The 22,036-nt window shown below is 36.6% G+C and overlaps 1 protein-coding gene across 50 annotated transcripts in view; it reads left to right on the plus strand.

Moving 5' to 3' along the window:
* GluClalpha (glycine receptor alpha 1) overlaps positions 1–22,036 on the plus strand; it is a 230,140-nt gene that overhangs the window by 36,738 nt on the left and 171,366 nt on the right. For 19 of the 50 annotated variants that reach the window (XM_073989521.1, XM_073989274.1, XM_073989452.1 and 16 more), the window contains one exon: positions 5,013–5,051. The exons of the other annotated variants lie outside the window; for them this stretch is intronic. The gene's annotated coding sequence lies outside the window, so the exon portion shown is untranslated. The remainder of the gene's footprint in view (positions 1–5,012; positions 5,052–22,036) is intronic. 50 annotated transcript variants of the gene reach the window in all.

A 22,036-nucleotide genomic window follows, 5' to 3' on the forward strand; every position in this document is an offset into this window, starting at 1 on the left:
TATATGGACTGAAAGAGGAGACTCTCGGGCATCTTTCTGTGAAAACAGAACATTCCACAAAAGTTCTAGTCCACTAAATTTGGAATTTCATAAAATTTAGTGCCTGAGGAAAAATAAAATCAACTCAAATCAATCAATTTTTTAATGTAATCTCCTTAGGTCATAAAGCTCGATTAATTAAATTAATTAAAATCTCATAAATAATGCCCTTCGCCCCTAAAAAGGCAAACATTTAAAAATAAAATAGCTCATGTTGTGTAATTTTCTAAAACGATTTTTAAAGGCCACGATCGTACCTACCTTACAAAAATAATGAGCACAATATCTGTTATAGTTTTCGAAAAAATAGCTACGTCTTTCTCCAGAAATTTGCAAAAACCGCGTATTTCCCAAAAATGGGGAAAATGTCCGTCTTTAGCGAGGTAAGCCTAACGGAATAGTATATCTTTAAAATATTGTGGTGGAATTTATTTTCGGAGTCGACTCCGGAGTTGGAGTTGGAGTCAGAGTCGGAGTTGTGAAAAAAATTGGACTGGAGTCGGAGTCTACCAGAAATGACTCGACTCCGAAGCCCTGGTTCAATCCCTGATCAGAACATCAAAATTTTATGCGATGGCAAATCCCTTCCGTGTAATGCTGAATTACATTTAATGAGTATATCAGTCATCACAACTTCTCTAAAAGTGGTGTCGTAAGACACGTGGTTAGCCCCCGTCTATAAAGCGGGGTACACACGGTCAGTTTTGCTCAAATAATCGGTTGTTTTCCAGTGTGGCCGTTCATTTTTGACAGTCATCAGGCAACCACAAAATATTTTAATGTTGCTGGTCAGTTTGACAGTTATCGATATTTCCGAAAAATCGGCAGTCAAAACTGATCGTGTGTACCACGCTTAAAAACAGGGTTCCATATCATTGAGTCAATATGAATTGGCTTGCTCCCATTGATATCAGAGAAGTCTATCTTGTCCCTTTGCGGAGAGACCACCGTACATTCCACCGAATCATATTGAGGATCACATCGAGTGATTCAACAGACCATATTGTATCAGACAGGATGCCCGAAACATATGTAGTTTTTTGTGAGAAACACGAATACCAGACAGAGACATGTGAATCGATGGAACACTAGCATACAGATGGGTCGATGGTAGTGGGATAACGGGGTAGGGAGTTTATGGTGAAGAACAGAAAAACAAAAATCTTTCCGACTGCTGGATTGTAGGACGATTCTTCAGGCGGAAGTGCAAGCGATTACTGAGGGTGTGAACTGGTTTAGTACTAAAACGAGGCCAATCACTGTTCACGTCCTTAGGGCAGTAAAATAGCATTAAAAGCTATAGGAGCCAAGTCAGTGAAATCAAAAACTTGATTGGACTGACCATAATCCCGGTATGATTCGGTGCACATTACATGGGTACCACTGCATGCAGGGTTTAAGAGCAAGGACACAGCTAACTCTTAGGCAAAACATACTAGAGAACAAACTACGGTAAGTGCGGCGCTTCCAGTGTTAAAAGCTAGGGCACAGAATGCCTTGTTTCCCTGTCATTGTCCAGCTTTCGCGAACTTCAGAAGCCAGCTTCTGAAAACGACACAATTCAGGAACTAAAGTAGGCAAACGAGTTTAAAAACTTAAGACATTTTCAGCCATTTCGGTGTGATAATGCGGCTAAAACCACTTAAACAATATTTAGGGAAAGTTTTGTAGCCCCAAGGGAGACGGAAGGAAGACGAAAATCAGGAGGTACCGTTCCATGTAGGCTATATCAAAACGTGGACTTGTACTGAAAAATTTCTGGGAAAAAGTTCTGTAGGCCCAAGGAAGACCAAACACCAAATTTCAGCCTCTTTGGTGTGATAATATAGCTTAAACCTTGAAAATGACGAAAATAGGGAGGTACCGTCCTATGTGACCTATATCAAAACGTGGATCTGTACTGACAAATTTCAAGAGAAAAGTTTTGTGGCCCCAAACAAGACATAATTTCGAATTTCTGGGAGAAAGGTTTGAAGCCCCAAAGAACACTAAACACAGTCGAACCTCGAGTAGCCGGGAAGTGATTATCCGTATCCATTATCCAAAAAAGAGAACAGAGAATTTTTTGTTCATTTTAAACCGAATAACGGCGAAAATCTTTAAGATCCGGGATTGTAATTCATTCGACCAAATTTCAATAGACAAAAAACAATGTACAAATTAATTATTTTAGAATAGTATCAATCTTTTAAATTTCATAATAAATTCACAATTGGCTATCAATTACAAATATTAGCAAAAATGCGTATTTTTTGATTAAAAATATATGAGAAAAAGTGTTACACTATTATCCGGGAATATCGATTTTTTGTATTACCTCCGGTCTTAACTATTACGGTACTACATTTCAGTCCTATCGGTGTGATTATGACCCTTTAACCCTTTAAAATACCGAAAAACCGAAGGTACCGTTCTATGGGGGCTATATCAAAACGTGGACATGTACTGACAAATTTCTGGGGACAAATTTTGTGGTACAAAAGAAGACTTAATACCAATTTTCAGCCATTTCGGTGTAATAAGCGAAAAGAACCTTTCTATGGCTCTATCAAAATGTTGACTGATATAGGACAAACATCCTACCAAATTATAAAGATCTTAAATATTGCGAGCTTTATCTTGATTTTAATAGACGGACGGATGTATGAACAGACGGAAATGGTATATCAATTTAATACAGATACTTTAAAGGATGTCCGACGAATATTTCGATGTGTTACAAACGGAATGACAATTTTAGTTAATTACATCCTTCATATTATGGTGGAGGGTATACAAATTTATGCACAACGGTAGTGGTGTAGGGTATCACATGTTTTATATACGATGACTCTTTAGAGGTGATTGCTAAACTATGACTATATTCCTATGATTGACGAAAGTGTGTCATACCAAATTGATGAAGTCAAATGATTTGGTGGTGATGGAGACGATGATAGGGAAATTGTTTGACCCTTACAAATGGGACCTACAAACTTTAATTTAGATGGGATCATTCCCCACAATGGATGTTCCAATATTGTGTTGTTGGCCTTTTCCTCGATTCTTTTCTTAAGTCCATTAATCCTGGTAGAAGGTATGTCATGCTATTCCGGAAGTGTTTCATTTATTGGTGATGACTCTTTTCCTCTTTTCAGAGCCACTGTAGAATACCAGCTATATTTTCAGAACCCTTGCTCACTTGACGCTGTTTGTTGGAAGCATAACAACGTGCAATCGACGGATAGCGTTTCTCTTGTCAGAATATTTCAGGGTATCACAAACGCAATGATAAATTTAATATACTCTCTTACTTACAAACTCAGACTGTAGCTAGAAAGTTATTTTGCTGCTCATAGCCACCTTTCATTTTTTTTAAACATTTTCCAAAATCTGGCATCTTTTTTTTGTAACTTTTAACAAGCTCCAGCAACTCTCTAGGGGAATATGAAAGCAGTGCAAATGAATTGCATGCTAAGCAAGCTGAATGTTAATCACCTACATACACCATCCCTCCCCAAAAACAACAGGGTCACCACTAGGTCGGCAAATGCAGGCATCCTAACACATATATCTGTAGGAGTATTGTAAATGTCCAAAGTGGTTGTTTTTATAAATCAGTTAAAATATGCTAAGGCAAGTTGATGGGTCGCTGGTGATATGGGCTGTTCACAGAAATACCATGGCCACAGCTTGTTGTCGTTGTTGTTGTTGTTTTGATAGAATCACATGTCTTTGTTTTGCATTCATTTTTCATTTCTTGCCGTTTTTTCCTTTTTTTGTTATAAATTATATTAATTTGCCTACTTGTTAAGCTATCTGCTGGTTTTCGAAACGCGAACTACCATTTGCGAATATAACTTTTCCAGAGTTAATGTTGTTACTGCCATCTTGGGAAAAGCATGACAACGTATGTGTTTTTTTAGTTTAAATTTCATTACAGTTTTCCCTTTTTTATGATATTCCACTTTATTTACGATGACAACATAAAAATAAACTGTCCAATAAGCAAGATAGAAGCCCAACAGCACAACTGTGGTTTGAGAAACGCAGTTTAGTTAAGCCGCTTTTAATGTATGGCAACAAAAAAAATGTTGAAATATTTTACTATGCAATAAATATCTTGGAGGAAGGTTCAAGGCTATGCAATGTGCGACACATACAACAGAATTGGCATTTGGAATATCTGATAGTTTAAAAATAAGCTAGTGATTTAATTTTTATTGTAATTTTATTTGCAAAAAAAAAACTTGTGCGAATTTAAAATAGACATTTACAATTTATCTGATGCGTAACATAATATTTTCTTATTTTGAGAGAGAATTTAATACAAATATAATTATACCCTATACCACAATGTGGAAAAGGGTATAATAAGTTTGTTTTCCCAAAAATTCATGTAACGCCGCGAAATATTCGTCGTAGACCCCTCATGTGGTATACCAAACTTCATATCTCGACGAGATAAAGCGATTTAGCGATGTGTGTCCGTCCGTCCGTCCGTCCGTCTGTCCGTCCATTAAAAATTGTAATCAAGCTAGAGGCCGCAATTATGGACCGATTGTCACGAAATTTAGTATGGAGGTCGGGTTTGGACCAGAATAGAACTGATTAGTTTTTGGCGATGATCGTGAAATGTTAAAGGGATGAAATGGACCAAAAACAAAATTTTTGCTCGATTTTGTAGCCGCTCTGTAGGTCGCAATAATAGTCCGATCGGCGCGAAATTTTAAACGTAGTTTTGGTTTGAGATGAAGAAGTAGCGTGCAAGTCAACGGTATGATCGGATAATATTTAGCGGGTTAAATTGATCAAAACTTTTGTGTATACATTTAAATAAAAGTTATCATTTATCAAAAGCTAGCCCGGAAAGCTAGTGCACAGGGATAGTGGTATAGGGTATCACATGGTCGGCCCCGTCCGACTATAGTCTGTTCTTACTTGTTTAAATGGTTGTGGTTTAAATAATATAAAGTAATATTTTTATTTTTTAGGTAAATGGTTTTCAGAAGTCATTGGAAAAAATTTCTATCGTAAGTATGTAGATTTCGAATATATTTTTATGTCCTACACCTTCTACTTTGTACAAATGCACTATGGTCCCAAGTCAAAGTTTTCTGGCCAAAAATTCTTCTCATCCACTTTGTATGGAAAGTGTTTTTTTTTTTTTGAATGTGTAAAAACAGCTATTCGTATGATTTTCGAATAATAGCTGGTTTACATTCGGCATCGTTTCGTAATTTCGAAGGTGTTTCGTGATTTCATGCAAAAGTTCCGGACCACACTAGAGTAATTTCAATGAAATTTTGACACGAAATTTTGAGCTTTTTGGAAAAAAAACACATAATTTCAATAAACTAGTGTACACGGTTTCATGTGTTGCTTTGTTGCAATATTCGTATGAAACAAACAGACTATTTTATTTTACATTTTCTTTTAATTTCATGTCAAAATTATAGTGAAATTTCTTTAGTGTGGACCGGGACAAATCAAACAAAATTTACCATGATTTCGCATACAAAACTGAAATCATCTCATTTCGGCAATTCAGCGAAATCAACATCGATATACAACGCTGTCTTTGCCTGAAAAAGTACCAAACGTTGCAACGCTTTTCACGTAGCTCAATAAAAAAGGTAGAAGGTAAATTGCTGCAAAAAAAAAAAAAAAACAAGTGAGCCAAGGCTATAGTCGGGTCGGGGCCGACTATGTGATACCCTACACCACTACCCCTGTTCATAAGCTTTTGACTAATAAAATTCAAAATATTAAATTTGGGATAGCTTAGCGCCTTTGCTCTGAATGTCTACATTAACACATGTCAATTTTTTTGAAACGCATTTAAGTGCATCGACAGTACAACCCAAATAAAAAATGGAAAAGTGGGATGTATGCCAACCATCAATAGGCTTCTTTCTGTGTTAGACACCCCATCAACCCCCAAAATTTCGTGAGGATCCGATCAAAATTTCGTAGTGTGATTGCACAAAAATGGAAAAATGGATGCATTACCGACTATTGCGATATCTCTGTTGTTTGACCACCTATGACAACCTACTTCACATCTTTGTAAAGGTGATATTTTCTACTTTCCTTGCTAGGTTTTGCTTTCGATATACCACCTACAGAAGGGAGATATTAACTTTGAAATAAAACGTTGGCCTTTTTTCCAAATATTTTTGTTTGTCACATTCCGACCCCTGAATAATATCCGACCATTATCAAAAATCAAAAGGTTTTTTCCTCTGTGGGACCCCCAATAACACCCAAAATTTCGTGACGATCCAATTAAAATTGCGACCTGTAGCGTGATTTCCAAAAAAGTGGAAAAATGGGATGTATTACCGACTATTGCGATATCTCCGTTATTTGGATACCTACGCCAACCTGCTTTACATCATTGTAATGATGGAATTTTTTACTTTCATTGTCAGACCTTGCTTTTGGAAGGTCCGGAACCAAAGCTGTGATATTCGTCATTATTATTAAAATCGCAAAAATGAACAGTTGTGTTCTATTAGCGGCTTTTGCGATATCTTCGTTGTTTGAACACCTACGAGAACCTACTTTACATCATTAGAAAGGCGATATTTTCTACTTTCATGGCCAGGTTCTGCTTTTGGTATACCCCATATTGAAGCTGAGATATTCGCTTTGGAAAAAAACGTTGTCTTTTTCTCCAAATAAGTTTTTTGCCCATTCCGTCCTCTGAATATTATCCGACCATCACCAAAATCAATAGGCTTCTTTCTCTGTAGGATCCCCATTAGCCCCCAAAATTTCGTGACGATCCGATTAAAATTGCGACCTTTAGCGTGATTACAAAAAAATGAAAAATTGGGATGTATTGCCGACTATTGTGATATCTCCGTTATGTGGCCACCTACGCCAACCTACGAGTACTTTGCATCACTGTAAAGATGGGATTTTCTACTTTCATAGTCAGACTTTGTTTTTGGAAGATCCCCAAGCGAAGCTGTGATATTCCTCATTATTATTAAAATCGCAAAAATAAAAAGTTGGGTTTTATTAGCGGCTATTGCGATATATTCGTTGTTTAATCACCTACGAGAACCTACTTTACATCATTAGAAAGGTGATATTTTCTACTTTCATGGCCAGGTTCTGCTTTTGGTATACCCCATATAGAAACTGAGATATATTTGCTTTGGAAAAAAACGTTGTCTTTTTCTCCAAATAAGTTTTTTGCCCATTACGACCCCTAAATATTATCCGACCATCACCAAAATAGGCTTCTTCATCTGTGTGACCCCCATTAACCCTCAAAATTTCGTGACGATCCGATCAAAATTGAGACCTGTAGCGTGATTTCCACAAAAGTGGAAAAATGGGATGTATTACCTACTATTGTGATATCTCCGTTATTAGGTCACCTACGCCGACCTAATTTACATCATTGTAAAGATGGGATCTTCTACTTTCACAGCCAGGCTTTGCTTTTGGAAAGTCCCCAACCAAAGCTTTGATATTCGTCATTATAATTAAAATCGCAAGAACGAAAATTTGGGTTTTATTTGCGACTATTGTAATATCTTCGTTGTTTGATCACCTTTCATTAGAAAGGCGATATTTTCTACTTTTATTGTCAGGTTTTGCTTTTGGTATACCCCGTATAGAAGCTGAGATATTCGCTTTGGAAAAAAACGTTGTCTTTTTATCCACATACGTTTTTTGCCCATTCCGAACCCTAAATATTATCCGACCATCACCAAAATCAATAGGCTTCTTCCCCTCCGGGACCCCCATCAACATCCAAAATTTCGTGACGATCCGATCAAAATTGCGACCTGTAGCGTGATTACAAGGTTTAGATGGACAGACGGACAGACGGACGGACGGACGGACACACATAGCCAGATCGACTCACATACGTTTTTTGCCCATTCCGAACCCTAAATATTATCCGACCATCACCAAAATCAATAGGCTTTTTCCCCTCCGGGACCCCCATCAACATCCAAAATTTCGTGACGATCCGATCAAAATTGCGACCTGTAGCGTGATTACAAGGTTTAGATGGACAGACGGACAGACGGACGGACGGACGGACGGACACACATAGCCAGATCGACTCAGCTCGTCGAGACATTCATTTTGGTATATATAAGTATGGGTTTACGACCATTATTTCGATGCATTACAAACTTTTTGGCCAAAACCAACTTATAATACCCTCCCCACATAGCGGTGTAGGGTATAAAAACGAGGGTATATACACTTTCATACGGGCAAACTGTCACGGTGCTCTTGAAGCAAATTTAAATGACAGGTGCTTACACCTGGGGAATTTTTGCGGATTCTGAATCTACAGTGCTCATAGATGAGAAAAATCAAAAAACCAAAAAAATCATCGGAGCGCTTTTTAAATAAACCGCGATTCAAGATGACATTTTTATGGGGTTTTTTAGGTTTTCACTATTTTGCTTGGAAACTGCAAGTCCCTGCAAGTCCAGAAGATTGATTTTTTTGGTTTTTTGATTTTTCTCATCTATGAACATTGTAGTTTCAGAATCCGCAAAAACTTCCCAGGTGTAAATACCTTCCATTTAAATTTGTTTCAAGAGCACCGTGCTGTGCCTCATCGTAATAATGGTTTTAGATCCCAAGTATGTTTATGATTTAGCAATGTCCGTCCGTCTGTCTGGAGCGCACAATAACTCTCGAGCGGATCAACCGATTCGGTCCAAAATTTGGTTTTCGTAATATTTTGTCCAAACTTTGTTTATGTTCGAAGATGGGTTATATCGGTCCACTCCTTCTGGTACCTCCCCCACAAAAGTTCGAAAATGTTCGGCTCACGATAACTCCTGAAGGAGTAACCGATTTATTTGGTCCATACTTTGCACATCGTGAAATGAGGTTCCAATATGGACTCAATCGGTCCACTCCTTCGGGTACTTCCCACACAAAACTTCGGAAAAGTTCAGTTTAGGACCTGCTCTCGACTCGCTTTGATTTTTATTATAACGACTTGTATTCACTGCCCCCATACGACGGTACAAGCTTCATCTGGAGCAAGTCCATACTTCCTAAGAAATTCGATCCAAAAATTTGACTTTCATAATAATTTTTTCCAAACTTAGTTTAAGTTCGAAGATAAGCCATATCGGTAACTGCTGAAGGGATTGACCGATTTGGTCCAAGCTTTACACATCTTAATATATCTACCAGATATAGATCAGGTTTGAATATGGACTATATTTTTCCACTCCTTCGGGTACCCCGATCACAAAACTTCGGATAAGTTCACTTTAAGACCTGCTCTCGAATCACTTTGATTTCTGTTGATGCAGCTTGCATTCGCTGCCTCAATTACGACGGTAAAGTTTCTTTCAGGGGCAAGTCCATAATTCTTGAGAAAACAGGCCGGAAGTTGTAAAAAACAACTATTGCCCCATATTTAGTGACTGGAGAGCACGATAACTCTCGAACTGATCAACCGAGTTGGTCCAAAATTTTGCATTCATTATATTTTGTCTAAAATAAGTTTCAGTTCGAATATGGTACTGTCCCCCAATATTTAAAAAAATTTCACTAAAATGGTATGCACGATATATCTTGAACGTGGCAATCAATTTGGTCCAAACATTGGAAATGTATACCTATGCTGATCGTTGTGGTCCTGTTTACAGCCATATTATGTTTTCCATGCTTCCTGGCATGATGTTCCCAAAGTTATATTATGACCCATTGAAACGATATCTATCGAAAAAATATGACTCTCAATATAAGATCCACTTCCATAATGTACCTCCTCCGCAACATTTTTGTACTTTAATCTTAATCCACATTTTGTCGGCAAGTTCAAATGTCCAAAAGGGGCCACAAAATTCTGAAAAGACCCTAAGTACATTATTTTTCTCCGTAGATGAAAGTTTCAATTCACATAGGCTCAATCATATGATTGCTTTAAGTCTGGAGTATTCTCCCATTGGCTTAACTTCATCATTAATCTCTATTACAGAGATATCATATTTCATCCTGGCGAAGGGAATTATCAATTGGTTATTCAGTTTTTGATGATTTTTTAGAGAAAAACCGAACTCTTTGGGAATGCCACAAAAAATGCTCATAAGAAGCTCAACAACAACCACATAGAAATTTGTTTTTGTTTGTAACGTTACTGTCATCGGTAGATGTAAACAAAACAAGGAAATGTCTATAAATTATTGGAATTTAAAAAACTAATATTTTTTTCACATTTGATTGAATATTTTGAAAAACGTGAATGAAAACTCGTTAGATTTTCAATTTGAATGATTCCATATCATTCCACTAAATGCATAATTTCTCGCAGAAAGTAGAATTCTTGCAAAAATGTTTGGGGTCGCGGTAATTCATCGAAAAAGGAGAAGCTGCTTCAATCTTTTGTTTTTGGAAACAAAATAGCACACGTTTATTAGGGCTTTATTCTTTACAAGTTTAACAAAATACCACACATATTAACAAATATTGTACCGCCTCTATAAGCGGTGTTTTAGTGTGCGGCACGTCGTTCGGACTTGGAGGAGGTAACATGTCAATGATATGAAGAAGTCTTTATGGGAAATAGTTTTTTTTTCTGATGAATACATTTTTTCTTCCAAAAATATATATCTCTAATATACATACATACATCGAACATAGAAATAAATATATAAAATGTCGTATGGAATTTGACACTAACATTACAGCCCAGTTCAGTCAGCTGGGTATTGCTGTTACCACGGTGTAATAATAGCTGTGTCTTTTTACGTGATAATTTGTAATAATTATTACTAATGTTGCTGTTTTTGACAGTTGTATAAAAGAAAAGTTCCTGAAAAAAATGTTTCAGCAACATTTAGTAAGAAAAAAGACACCCCTAATATACCTGTCTGCGTACTCGATAGTTTGTAATAATTATTACAAATGTTTCAAATTTTGACAGTTGTATAAAGGAAAAGTTGCTGAAAAAATTGTTTCAGCGACATTTAGTAAGTAAAAAGACACACCTAATATAAGGTGTAAGTGACAATCATAGGGCTTTGAACCTTTTTTATAAACTGAATTGTCAGAGTATATTAAGGATCTACCCCGAATATTCCAAACTTTAATAATAGATGTCCAATCTGTTCTATTCAGTGCCGCACAATAAATATATGAAGTGTAGAATGTATCACATTATGTATAGAGTAATTTCGATGCCAATTAGAATTACATTTTAAATCTTTTTATTTATTTCTTGTAAATTTTTCTGAACTATTTTGGAAAGACCCTAGTATTCAAACGTTGCCATTGGCATTTAATTCCTATAAAATTATGTTGTTATTGTAAAATTGTTAGTTGTTCTAATTCCTGCAAACACCTTATATTATTACACCATGGTTGTTACCTTTTCTTGTTCTACCATGCATGAAAAGGAACATGAGCTATGTGATGGATTTATGCTTAATCCTGGTCTGCAGATTTACTTCGGTATGAGAAAATTACCACAATTACCGGGCATGACATTAAGATTTTTTTAGAATATTTTAATGCTAAAATTGCAAGGCAAAATGTCCTGCGGCTGCTAAGTTCAGCCTCCATGACCTAATATCCGGCATGGGAATGAGGCTGATCGATTTTGCTGCGACAAGAAACATTGTAGTGAGCAAAAGAAGACTCCTACACCTCGAAATATACAAGGCCATGTGGATATCTCTAAATGGAACAACCAGAAACCAGATCGATCATGTTGTAATAGATGGATGACACTTATGTAGAGTCCGATCGAGGGAACCATTTCTATGTAGCAGCTTATGTTGGCACTCGTCTTAATGTCTGCACAAAATGCAAATGTCGAGAGGCAGCAAACACAACAAATAGCGCAAGCCTACTCCATTTACCCATATGCTGGAAGACGGTGCTGCATTAACGCAGTGACAAAGAATAGTCCATCTTCTTTATACTACTGCAAAATCTATACTTGGGTACCAAAAAGCACCAACTACAAATCTATGGTTCGATCGAAGCGCCAAGGCAAAATATGGGGAGAAGAGGAAAGAGGAGAAACGTATTTTCAAGAGAAAAAATAAAGAGAATATAAGAAATAGCGTGAGAAACTCGAGATGTTCAGAAACTGTTCACGTAGGAACAGGCAAATTTTAACAGGATAGATAAGGAAAGGAATCTGGTAATTGATAAAGATATCGACTGAGAATTGGCGGCGATGAACTAATCCCAATTTGGCTGAAGCAAAATATACCTTATGATTGGAATCATAGACTGCTTTGTCCCATGCACTAGAAAGGAGAGTGAACGGCTAAAATAAATGAAAACTGAATAATCGGGCCATAACAATACCATTAACCAAATTTTCACTCTACTCTAAATCCTAGAGGAGAGCAATGAAAAACAGATGAACACAGGCCACTTGTTTGCCGACTAAAATGTCACCTTTGACAGCTCAATAAGGTCAAAGTTGTTCTAAGCCATGTCTGAGTTTGTCAGTTTATGATGTGACCTACTAAACATTTTGTTGAAAAAATCGTACGCGATGAAAATGTATAAGTTAGCACATCCCTGCCGAACTAACAAACATCATTGTTGCTTGCTTGGCTGTGTTGTGTTCTTGCTAGGCTACATTGATGGAGTCGTGTTACGTCTAGTGGCGTGATCATGGTGTCAGCACTTTTTGTCTTTTATAACTTAAGTAGTTTAAGTAGAATAAGTTTTTGGATTTCAATAAAGAAACAGTTTTTTTAAGCTCACCAAAAGACGAAGAAGTCTTTTATTGTTAACTGGCGCCCAACCGGGTTCAACCCTACAAATATAAAGATCTAAAAAAAGAGATCTATCAGTTTAAATCAGTCCTACGAATATAAAGATCTAAAAAAAAGAGATCTATCATCTTAAATTTAAATTTTGCTGAAAAAGGAAGCTTTACTTAAAACTTGCTGGATTAAGAGGCCTCGCTTAAAATTTGCTGAAAATTCTAAGGATCTACTCTTTTTAAATAACGTAATACTTACTGAAAGTAATATTTACTGGAAGGAAGCCTTACTTAAAACTTGCTGGATTAAGAGACCCCGCTTAAAACTTGCTGAAAAATATAAGGATTTACTCTTTTTAAACAACATAAAGTCATGTAAGTGTGTCACTCATTGAATTTCAAAATTGTGTCCAAAACTGGTGAATTAAGAACTTAATATTAAGAAAAAACAAAGTGTAGTGCGTGTTTAAAAAATTTTTATCTTTGTGCCAAAAAAAAAAAAACAAACACAGTGATTTAGATCTTGTTATAGTCGTAACAATTTTTTGTTTGAAAAGACAATATGAACAGTGAAGAAATGACTGCATTAATAGAATCCGCTGTACGTACAGCGATTCTGGCATATAAAACAGAAGTCGACAAAAAAGTCGACGAGTTAACAAAAAAATTATCGTCCATTTCAGTAGGGCAAACAGATGTGAAACCATACGAAGACGTAAAAATTTATTCATCAATAACGTGTGATGAATCACTTGATATTATCAAATCTTTGCCCGAATTTGACGGGAAAATCGAAAACTATGTTTCGTGGAGACAAGCGGCACATAACGCGTATAAAGTCTTCGAAAAATACGATGGTAGTTCAAAACACTACCAAGCGGTCTGCATTATTAGGAACAAAATTAGGGGGTCAGCAGATGCTGTATTAGCGTCATTCAACACTGTGCTAAATTTTAAAGCGATCATAGCTAGATTAGATTTTACATATTCAGATAAAAAACCAATTCATCTAATCGAACAAGAACTAAGTACCCTCAGACAAGGCGAACAGTCAGTGATTCAATTTTATGACGAAGTAGAGAAGAAACTGTCGTTATTAACCAATAAAACAATTATGAGTTACGACAAAACTCTCGCTTTGGCCATGAATAACAAATATAGACAGGATGCACTCAGAGTATTTGTTTCCGGATTGAGGAAACCTCTCTGCGATGTGCTTTTCTCAGCCCGCGCTGCTGATCTTCCGTCAGCTCTAGCCTTAGCGCAGGAGGTAGAGGCGAATCACGAAAGATACGTCTTTGCCACATCGTTTGCGAATAGGAATGATGAAAAAAAGTTAAGGTCTGAAACCTCAAAAAAAATTCAGCCAAGAAAACCGTCTGATAGTGGTTGGAACTATAAACAACAAAACTATCATAAACAGAAAAATCCACATTACGAAAATGGTGGTGATGCTAATTTACAGGCTAGAGATCAAATAGAGGACATGGACTTGGACCCAACTTCGTCTAAATTCAGACAACCGACCAATTATGGTAACGGTAAAACTTCTCACAGACAACCATTTAAGCGTCAAGCTGGGTCTGGCCGAAGTACGGGCCCAAAATTTCAAAAAGTGAATAATATGATTCCAGAATCCCATTCAGGAGAAGAGCAGGCGGGACACTATTGTGACATAGCTCAATCCGAATGTGGAGACATAAACGATGAAATAAATGAAGACCGTGACTATGTAAATTTTTTAGAGGCAGGTCCCTACTACCGTTCATAAGGCGGACGATAGCAGGGAAACCAATACGCCTTTTAATTGACACTGGTGCTTCAAAAAATTATATAAAACCTCTCAATGAACTGAAGCATATAATTCCCGTAAGTACTCCTTTTTCAGTTCACTCTGTCAACGGACAAACTCCTATTAAACAAAAATGTTTTGTAAATTTATTCGGCATGAACTCTACATTCTTCATTTTGCCAACTCTAACAACATTTGATGGAATTGTGGGCTTAGACCTATTAAAGAAAATCAATGCAAACATTGATTTAAAAAAAGGATTTATCCTACATAATTCTGGCTCTGAACTAATTGAATTTTTTGAATGTAAAGATGTTAATTTTATAGACGTCGATAAAATTGATGTGCCTTTCGCAATTAAGGCGGATTTTCAGAAAATGTTAAAAAAACGAATAAAGGTTTTTGCTGATCCTAAAGAAGCACTACCTTATAATACAAATATCGTTGCTACCATTAACATGGAGAACGAAGAACCTATTTATTCTAAACTATATCCATACCCAATGGGTGTATCTGAATTCGTAAATTCAGAAATAAAAAAATTGTTGGCAGATGGTATAATTCGACCTTCAAGGTCACCATTTAATAGCCCAGTATGGGTAGTCGACAAAAAAGGTGTCGATAATCTAGGCAACCGAAACAAACGTCTCGTTATAGATTTTCGGAAGCTTAATGCCAAAACAATTAGTGATAAGTATCCCGTTCCGAACGTAACAATGATATTATCAAATTTAGGTAAAGCAAAGTACTTTACCACTTTAGATCTGAAATCCGGGTTTCATCAAATTGAACTCGCGGAAAGAGATAGGGAAAAAACGGCATTTTCTGTAAATAACGGAAAGTACGAGTTTTGCCGTCTCCCATTTGGACTAAAGAATGCTCCTAGTATGTTTCAAAGAGCGATAGATGACATACTAAGAGATGAAATAGGCAAAACATGTTACGTTTATGTTGATGACGTTATTGTTTTTTCAGAAACCAAAGAGGATCATGTAAAACATATCGACTGTGTTCTTAGGAAACTGCTCGATGCAAACATGAGAGTCTCTGTCGAAAAATCAAATTTTTTTAAATCTGAAGTTGAATACCTTGGCTTTGTCGTATCCAAAGAAGGTATAAAAACCGCACCATCAAAGATAAGTGCAATACAAAATTTCCCAGAACCAACGACGTTGTTCGCACTAAGATCGTTTCTTGGGTTAGCAAATTATTACAGATGTTTTATCAAGGACTTTGCCAAAATTGCAAAACCTTTAACTGATATTTTAAAAGGAGAAAACGGTAAAATTCCTGCAACCAAATCCAAAAAGGTTGTAGTCAATCTTAACGCCTTCCAACTGGATGCATTTCACAAACTGAAAAATATTCTATCTTCGGAGGACGTCATGTTGATGTACCCTGACTATAAAAAACCGTTCGACCTTACCACTGATGCATCAGCACATGGTTTAGGTGCTGTCCTATCCCAAGAGGGAAGACCAATCACTATGATTTCTAGAGCATTGTCGGATAAAGAGTTGCATTTCGCAACAAACGAAAGGGAGCTTTTAGGAATAGTCTGGGCTCTTAAAACATTAAGACATTACCTCTATGGTGTGAAGACTCTTAACATCTTCACTGACCATCAACCTTTGACATATGCAGTTTCGGATCGTAATCCGAATGCAAAAATTAAGCGCTGGAAAGCTTTCATCGATGAACATAATGCAAACTTGTATTATAAGTCAGGAAAAGAAAATCAAGTTGCAGATGCGCTATCAAGGCAACTTGTCCATGCGTTGGAGAACGATAATTCGTCAGACATGGCAACAGTCCATAGTGAAGAGTCATTCACTTACACTATGGAAAGCTCAGACAAACCGGTCAATTGTTTTCGCAACCAAATCATTCTGGAAGAGTCGGAATTTCCCACCACTCGAAATTTTATACTTTTCGGAAACAAAACGAGACATATTGTACAATATAGAGATAAAAACGAAATATTGGCCAAAATTGTTGATGCAGTCAACACTGAAGTTGTCAATGCTATTCATTGCGGCCTACCTGTGTTGGCCCACATTCAACACGATTTGATTAGAATGTTCCCTTCAACGAAGTTCCGATTTTGTAGTAAATTTGTCTCTGACATTTTCAACCAATGCGACCAGAGAGAAATTGTCGTAAGTGAACACAATAGAGCTCATCGGGCAGCCCAAGAGAATGTTAAGCAAATCCTTTCAGACTACTATTTCCCCAAAATGGTGAAAATAGCGAATGAGGTTGTTGCCAACTGCAAGACATGTTCAAAAGCAAAATACAATCGGCATCCAGAAAAACACGTTATAGGAGAAACAAAGGTTCCTTCTTATTCCGGTGAAATTCTACATATTGATATTTATTCAACTGATAAAAACCATTTCTTAACTTGTGTGGATAAATTCTCAAAATTCGCTGTGGTACAGCCAATAGCGTCCAGAACGATTCTAGACGTAAAAGAACCAATTCTCCAATTAATGAATATTTTTCCAAATACCAAAGTTGTCTACTGTGATAATGAGAGGTCCTTTAACTCTGAGACTATCAGATCAATTCTGAAAAACAGGTTTAATGTAGATATTGTCAATTCACCTCCTCTACACAGCACCTCAAATGGGCAGGTAGAGAGATTTCATAGCACTCTTGCCGAAATCGCAAGATGCTTGAAAATAGAAAGGAAGATCGAGGATACCGTCGAACTCATCTTACAATCAACTATAGAATACAACCGAACAATTCATTCTGTCACGAATGAAAGACCTATTGATACGATACATTCTGCACCCTCTGAGGTAAAACAAAAGATTAAAGAGCGAATCTCTAACGCGCAAAACAGGCAGTTACATTACTTTAATAAAAGTCGTCATGACAAAGTTTACAATGTGGGGGATAAAGTCTTTGTTAGGAATAATCGTAGACTTGGAAATAAAATGACACCACTTTATGAAGAAGCTACTGTCGAAGCAGATTTGGGGACAACTGTCCTAATAAAGGGGAGGGTGGTCCATAAGGACAACCTCAGATAAATTTTAGTTTATATTGATAAAATGTTTTTTTCTGCTTTTGTTTTTTACCTAGGCTGTTACTACAATTTCTTTTCATACTAACGTTGACTCGTGCAAAGATTATTGACTATTCACACTCCGATTATGTCCCAATTTTGGATGGGAAAGCCATCGTTTGGAATGACTATGGGTATCTAAGGCATACAACTAACTTAACAACGTACTTTGAGATACAACGTGAAACTAAAAATGCAATTAGCATATTTCCTCAGACTCATGTAAAAAAGATATTAGAATCCGATTTATTGCATATTGATACTCTTTTAACAACCCTCACCATACATCATCGGCATGTAAGAAGCATTAATTTGATAGGCAAAGCACTTAAGGTCATTGCGGGTACACCAGATGCAGATGATTGGGAAGAAGCAAAATTAATCGAAAAACAACTTGTAGACTCCAACAATAGACAGATAGAAATAAATACAAAAATACAAATTGAAATCGAGAAATTAACAAACGCTGTAAACACGATTTTAAGGACTCGTAGAAAGGAACAAATTGATACCGTAAATCTATTTGAAATTTTAATGGCCAGAAATCGGATGATAGTTATGGAACTACAAAATATAATTTTATCCGTAACTTTAGCTAAAATAAATATTGTAAATCCAACAGTTTTGGACCAGGACGATTTAAAAATATTTATAAAAAATCAGAGCAATGAGCAACACACAGATTTCACCATATCAGAACTAATGTCTTTGTCTAAAGTAAAAGTAATATCAAATGAATATTGTTTGTATTTTATCATTAAATATCCTATTCCAATAAGAACATGTCAGAAAATTTCTTTATTCCCAGTACCTCACGATAATAAAATTATCCAATTCGCTGACACCAACACTGTAGTAGACTGCGAAGGCAAGACGTATTCAGCAACAAATTGCAAGCAAACAATATCTTCAACCTATTGTCAACTTATGCCAAGCGAAACCTGCGCTCAACAACTCATATCGGGTGAATCAGCACACTGTAATACGCAAAGCAATAATCTTGATAAAGTGGCAGAAATCGACGATGGAATTATCATTGTCAATGACGCTATTGCAGAAGTGAAAGAAGCAACCGAAAATGTAAGAAACATAAACGGCGCATTCCTCATAACCTTTGAAAAAAATGTGACTGTCAATGGTACACTATTCGTAAATAGAAACAACATTGATATGCGGAAACCAGGAACACCATCATTCCCCTCAATTATTATAAACAACCACAGTGAAATTTTAAGTTTGTCATCTATCCATCAGATGAACTTGCAAAACTTACAATATATTGGCGACCTTGAAAAAGATGCAAGAATGCGACCAATTTTAGTTGGCGGTGTTGTTTTTATGAGTATCGGAATACTCCATTTCATATTGTGCCTCGTCAAACGTAGGACAAAGATAAGAGAACAACAAAGATTTAAATCTGCCGTAGCAATGGCTATAAAGAAGACCGAGGACGGCCTCCACTTAAGTGAGGGGGTAGTTAGCACATCCCTGCCGAACTAACAAACAACATTGTTGCTTGCTTGGCTGTGTTGTGTTCTTGCTAGGCTACATTGATGGAGTCGTGTTACGTCTAGTGGCGTGATCATGGTGTCAGCACTTTTTGTCTTTTATAACTTAAGTAGTTTAAGTAGAATAAGTTTTTGGATTTCAATAAAGAAACAGTTTTTTTAAGCTCACCAAAAGACGAAGAAGTCTTTTATTGTTAACTTATATACAAAAAATGTTGAAAAATAGGAAACGACATGAGATTTGAAATAAAGAGTTGAATAATATTGGCCAACCTTGGTCTAAGTTTAAACAAAAAAAAAAAAAAAAACATACTATACTAGACACTGATGCTATCCGTACTAATGTATGGATTCGAAGCATGACTTTGCGAAAGCAGATGAGATAAAACTTGTTGTGTTGAAGAGAAAAATACCCCTTAGTAATGTTGGCGACATTTTCTGAGTATTCCAGCCTTGAAAAACTTCTCCACAAGTGGCGTCTAAGAAACGCCGTTCGGACTCGGCGATAAACAGTAGGTGCCATATCATTAAGCTAATTATGACTCGGGGTGCACTCATTGATATGAGAGAAGTCTCCCTTGTCCCGTATGGGATGTTGTGGAACAATGTTGTTGTTGAAGAGAAAAATTTGAAAAATACATAAGCCCATATCCGCCATATGAAACACAACTTATACCAGAGACGGATACCGATATAATAAGAGGTGCCGAGCTACAACATTTGCTTTGGTTGGATAATTCCAATAGGATAGATAAGAAATATCCCCACAGAAAGGCATATGAATACGAGCTATTTGACGGTATACGAACCAAGGGAAGACCAAAACTCCGATGGAAAGACCAAATTGAAGATTATATAACAAAACATGGCATCCAAAAGTTCCAGCCATTTAATAATGTTGTACTTTCGTTGAAGAACCATAAATGAGATATTCTATCACGAAACATTCACATTAGTATTCCGGCAACAATATTGACATGGTGCCGTATAAGTAATATTTGAATAACTGTAATAAACCTACGTCACAGCTATTGTTACACTATTTGTATTATCCTAATCTAATTTGTACATCGTATGCTGCTGTTTTTTATACCCTCTACCATAATATGGAGGGTATAATTAAATTTGTCATTCCGTTTGTAACACATCGAAATATTCGTCGGAGTTATCTATGAGTTCATACATATCCCCCGTGTAAGCAAAATTTCATAATTTCAATGCATATGTAACGTTACCGGGTCGAAAACGGCCATGTTACTTACACCACGGATTTTGCCTGGTTCATCGTTGCCAATGTGTTAAAAATTGTAAAACACTTATATGTATGTGGCAATGTTTTTACGAAATCATGAATGAAAATCACCAATGTTACCACATGTTTTCAAAATTTACACGCCTCGGTAAATGGTACGTAGAAATTACCAAACGCGTAGGTAAATATTACTAATAGGTAGCTACCTATCCGGTTACATAGGGCTAGAAATTACGGGCATCAGCATTAAATCGACATAACCATGTCAGTCTGTCTGAAATGTAGTATTTAGTCTTCGATAGGGGTATAAAACTTTCCGCATACAATTTATCGATCCATGCCTTCATATAGTCCCCATCACATTAGCTTTTTACTTGCAAACGTTCAAATTTTGTCCATGTCGACCCAGCTGAACTTAACGCCGTTCCTACTTATTACGAGGGCTGCACGATAACTATCTGGAATAACAAAAAAACGTGAATATTTACCATCAACAATAGATTTATTGTTTTCTTAAGTAGTCTCCAGCATGATTTATACACTTTTTCATGCACTCAAACCAATTGTTGAAGCACTTTTTATACGCCTTCTTTGATATTCTGGAACCAAATGAAGTCATTAGATCCCCACTCAGGGCTGCACGGCGGATGACCCATTAATTCCATGTTTTGTCAGGTCAAACAGGCGTTTGTTAGAATCGATGTGCGAGCTCGCATTGTCATGATGTAGATTGATTCATATTCACTTGTTCGTTTTTCGAATTTCTCAGGAGACTTCAGGCAAACAAATTGTGGTGCACCACTCAGAATTAACCGTCCTACATTTCTTAAGCCATATAGTCGCCACACAGTCAGTTTTGCCGAAGAAACAGCCGACCATTTGCTTCGAAGTGCTTCTTACATGAACAACTTTCGTTTAATTTGACTATCTTTCGAAGACCTAAACGGACGATTCCTGTTTTGTTTCGGGCTTATAAGCATAGATCCAAGATTCGTCGTCTGTGGACATCTTATAATCGTCGTTTGAAGCACCGCTATCATTGTTATTCACAATTTCTTTGCACCACTCCGCAAGAGGCTTTTTTGGGCGATTGTCCAATTTTGCTGGATCTAACGAGAAAAAACCCACAATATTTGGCGGCAAGTGTTCATAAAATATCAAATGTTAGTTGGTGGAATAAATGCCCAAGGATGCCTCTATTATGCATTATCCGTACACGCACGGGTTAATTTTTTACTGGCGCAACGGCCTTTGTTTTTTGGCGAGTGTGGGCAACGATTGAATTCATTAAACCAGTTTTTCATAGTGCTATAGAATGGCTCTTTATAGACATACAACGATTTAATTTGATGATTATCCACGTGGAAATTTGTGAAAAATTATCGGACGGAAATGTTCACAAGTAAATTCGATTTTTTATTTTTTGCAAAGTCATATTTTTTTTAAATCACTGTAAGCAACACAATAAATGGTCGTATGACAAACTGTCCCGAGTACGTTTAGGCTAAAAACTGTCAAACTTTCCAAAAAATTTTTCAAATGGCGCCTGACAACACGCGCTGTTGCCTAGGTCGCAAACTTTTCTAGTTCCCCTCGTACGCGATGTAAATGTTTATGTGTAAAAGAAATGTTAAAAATAGCACCGCCAAAAATAAAA

Source organism: Musca autumnalis, unplaced genomic scaffold (genome assembly GCF_047663935.1).
Source record: "Musca autumnalis isolate F117 unplaced genomic scaffold, ASM4766393v1 scaffold_1, whole genome shotgun sequence".
NCBI lineage: Eukaryota > Metazoa > Arthropoda > Insecta > Diptera > Muscidae > Musca > Musca autumnalis.